The 4107-nt window shown below is 43.0% G+C and overlaps 1 long non-coding RNA gene across 2 annotated transcripts; it reads left to right on the top strand.

Moving 5' to 3' along the window:
- The first annotated feature begins 214 nt into the window (after nucleotides 1-214).
- LOC115066782 lies at nucleotides 215-3830 on the top strand. 2 transcript variants are annotated; one of them, XR_003846228.1, is made up of 3 exons: nucleotides 215-403; nucleotides 826-906; nucleotides 1179-3830. It is a non-coding gene; the product is annotated as an uncharacterized LOC115066782 (long non-coding RNA). The 2 variants fall into 2 exon arrangements; XR_003846229.1 differs by having other exon boundaries at nucleotides 1034-3830.
- The last annotated feature ends 277 nt before the right edge of the window (nucleotides 3831-4107 follow it).

The following is a 4107-nucleotide window of genomic DNA, read 5'->3' as shown; positions in this document are numbered from 1 at the left end:
TATTTCTATAGTCTCAATATTATGGATATTCTTTCACAGAATTATCAATCATAATTTACCTTTCCTCAGAATGCAGTGTACTCCTTTAACTGTATGTTCATTTAAATTTTAAATTTAAAGGAAATTCAAGAACATATTTTGATTATTTTATGCTTTTATTTTATGATTTATGACATGAAACATTTTATGTTGATTTATATTTTGATATCTTCATGCTGCATCCATTCCTTCCTTTTTTTATTTTTTCTTGGATCTTTCCATTGAGATGGATCGAAAAACACAGCAAAACCAGAAAAATTGGGGCATTGGGAATATGGTGAAGAAATAAAGATGAGCAGAGAGCACAGAGGACAAAGCGGGGGCCGAGAGGCAAACGGGCGAGGGCCCAGGCAGAGGCGGGCAGGTGAGAAGCCACGCAGAGGTCTCTCGATCTCTTCACTTCTGTGTTCTGCTAAATCCCTTTCATCTCCTTTAACTTTCTCATTCTCTGGATTTTATTTTTTAAGCTCCTTTGTGTCTCAGATCTCTTCTGTCTCTTTCTCCAGTTTGGGAGCTGAGCATGCTTCCTTCTTCCCTTATCCAGGATGTACTGGGCTATTATCAACTCTACACCCCATGTTCACTTCCATTTCTTTCAAAGGAAAAGTCCACTAGGAGAGAAATCTCTTATTCACCAGGACAAAGTGCCTTGCAGAGCTGAGTATCCGGCCCTTCCTTCTTCCTGTCTTCCTCTCTTCCTTCTCCTCTTCCTTCCCTCCTTCTCTTTCTCATTATTTCTATCCCATTCTGTTTAGTCTTATTCACCTGCCCTATTTGTCTTTGCAGGTACAGACTTATTCTTGATCCCAGCCTCCACCAGCTCATGGCATCAGTGATGTTTCTATGGCCCTGTTGAATTTGAATGAGGTAGAGCTCTGCGGTCGTTTGCAGGGAGCTGGTTAGCTCTTTCCTTATGTAGGTGCTCCAGGCTAGCCCACAACCCCTGTTAACCCCTATTGCTATTCTGATAACTGCTCATTCCTTTTCTTTGTAGATCTTGGGGTTATTCCACTTCAAATACTACTGGATCTGGGAAACCACACTTTCTGATATTTTGATGTACTACCTACACCTCTGAACATAGACTTTCTGCCTCTTTCTCCGCATGACACCCAATTTGTCTTCCTCCTATTTTCTAGTGACCATTCATCAGAACCAAGATTGTCACCATGAAAGAAATCTATGCTAAAAAGTGTACTGATAATGGAGGTAGAAGCAGCAAGGAAGAAAAGTCACTTAATTCAATGGTGTAAAGTACAGGGAGAGGTGGAAGGTGGAGAACTGAAGTGGCTGGAGTACTCGCTCTCTGCAGCAGCAATCGCTGACCGTGAGGTTGTAAGTCACCTGGCTTCTTTGCATGGTCCTAGAGAGTGTGTGCTAAGAGAAGACAAGACCAAATTTGGGAATGGACTGTCAGAAAATCGGGCTAGCAACTGTGAATGACCTCTTACTTCTGGCAGTTTTAAGGAAAATGTGTCTGAGGACCCAGCCTGGAGTTTCATAAGAGTCACCAAGAAACTGCTTGTTGCACGTACTCCATATCACCTTAATCTTGCTTCAAAAGCTACTAGATCAGGATGATACTCAGGACAGAAATGTCCTAAGAATTTCAGCTCTTGTTTCCCTAGAACTTCTGCTGGCTGAGGCTTCCCATCCTTCCCTCCTGAAGAATCTATCTGTCTTCTGCATAAAATGCTTCCACTGACTAGAAGACTTGGGCACAAGAGACAGTGGCCTTGCACGTGACTATCAACTCTTCAGAATTTGCCAACAGTGCCATCATGGGATCTGTTTGTCAAAATAGCCAAGGCCTGACTGGAAGTAGAGCGACCCTGACTGGCACAGGAGTTATGTGATTTCATCAAGCTCTTCTGGCCAGAACTCCACACAGGACAGTGAAATATGTGGAAAGGGACCACAAACCTCAATTAACACACATTATTGGCATATGTACATTCACATATAATTTGGAACTTTTTCTTTGTTTAGGTACTGGGGAGTCAAATCCAGGGCCTTGAGTATACTCAGAAGTTGTTCTCCCACTGAGCTGTGCTCACAGCCCTAAGAATTTTGGTTTTGCTTCATTGACTTGAGCATTTATACATGGCAGTCAATCTGAAAGGTCAGCTATGTGAAATTTACACAAAATTAGGTTGACATTGTTAATTCCCTGAAGAGAGCCCAGAAATCAGTAGAGGGAAGTGTAGATAGCCAGCCCTTACATGTATCCTGCTGCTTCCAGAGTTACCAGCCATCTACTGAGGGGTCTCTTGGGACAAGAGATTTGAAGTGTTAATAACGGGACAATCCCAGACAAACTGTGATGCCTGATCACTCTGTTTTCCACCCTCTTACTGCAGTCTTGAAAGATCTGTCTCTGGGCTCCTATAGACCTATATACCTTGTGATTACACAGGGTCAATTACCTATGTGGAACTGAGAATTATTTGGTCCATTGAAGCATAAAATTAGACATTCACAGCAGCATTTCATTCTTAAGGAGGAGACACATTTTGAGAACATGGCTAAATAGATGCGGAAGCCCAAAATAAAAATGTATCTCTCAACTCTCATCAGTAAAGTTCCCTCATGCAACAGAGGACAATGGACACAAAAGGTCACAAATAGCCAAAGTGTGGAGAATAAGAGCCTGCAGAGTGTGGGTCCTTAGACAGGACTCTACCCACCTAGGGCTCAGAGGCCATTTCAGAACAGGGGGCAGGAAGATAGTAAGAGCCAGGGGAGGTGGTACATAACCATATGGAAACAGTCTTACAGGCTCCTAGGACCTCGTTCATATGAATCTACAGCAATGGTTTCAGCATACATAAGAACCATGAAAACTCAATGAGCAGCAGACCCAATCTTAGCTGAAGAACTAGCGGCAGCTGATTACTCCTGGGTAAAGGAGTGCTACTTGACTGACTGACTAGCCCCCAGTGGATGAACATGCACTGAGGGATGTCTGGGTACACTAACTTGACTTGCTAGGCCTTAACATAAATGACAGAATGCATGAAACCTGGCACGGGTTTGCTAGGGGAATAGAGGGGGGGTGTAGAAAGATGATTAAGAGGCCCAGCGTGGTGGCATATGCCTTTAATCCCAGCACTTGGGAGGCAGAGGCAAGCAGTTATTTGTGAGTTCGAGGCCAGCTCTGTGTATCTTTCCCCTTTCTGTATTGTTTCTCCTTCACTTCATAAACACAAACTCAGGGTAAGTACAGTCAGATGAGGAAACCATTTAGACTTGGATTGTGGACACGCAGCCATGCTGGCACTAAAACTGTAGTGGATGGTAGTTTCTTTCAACTCTACCCAGAGGTCGCCTTCAAAAGCAGTAACAAACATTCTGCAGTGTCTTTACAGATATGATGGAGAATTCAGTAGTCAAGTATTTGACTCTTCTGTACTAATTCCAAATGAATACTATTTGTTTTCTCTCCCCACCAACTTTTGGGTGGAACTTATAAGTTCACATGACCATGATGAAAATGTTTCCCTCTTGCTTCTGGCTCTGCTTCTGGTGAGTTGAACCAACAGGCAGAAAAGGGAATCCCTGCTCTTGATAGGGTGGTTAGACTTTATTATAAAGTAGGATGAGGGTTGATCTTCCACAACAGTGACACACAGGACTGTGTTTATAACCCAAGAGTTGCTGCTAGCACCTTTTAGTACTTCTTAGTCAATGAAAAATTGCAATAACCTGAGTCTCATCCCTCAAGAATGATGGATTGGGTCATCACACACAAAAATATCTACCCAGCTAAGGTCATGGCATGGGACAAGCAAAACACGATATCTAGTGGGTAAAATGGGGCTAATCAATATCTAAGTTCTCCCACACACTCAACTCTAGCAGGGGGACTTGCAGTAGCCTCTTTTCTGCCAGATATCACTAATATATTACAGATAATTCTACGTGGATCTTTGACTTCCACAGATGAAGTGTGACTGGCTGATGGCGTGCTATATTTGGGAATTCCTTTGTTCTCCTCTCAGTCATGGGTTTAAAGGCTAAACACTGACCAGTGCCTCATCCCAGCTTTCTGATTGCCTCTGGATGGAG

The sequence above is a fragment of the Nannospalax galili genome, unplaced genomic scaffold (genome assembly GCF_000622305.1).
Source record: "Nannospalax galili isolate Female #2095 unplaced genomic scaffold, S.galili_v1.0 scaffold20024, whole genome shotgun sequence".
In the NCBI taxonomy this organism is placed as follows: Eukaryota; Metazoa; Chordata; class Mammalia; order Rodentia; family Spalacidae; genus Nannospalax; species Nannospalax galili.
The sequence above is the reverse complement of the archived record's forward strand: the minus strand, read 5'-3'. Positions and strand labels throughout refer to the sequence as shown.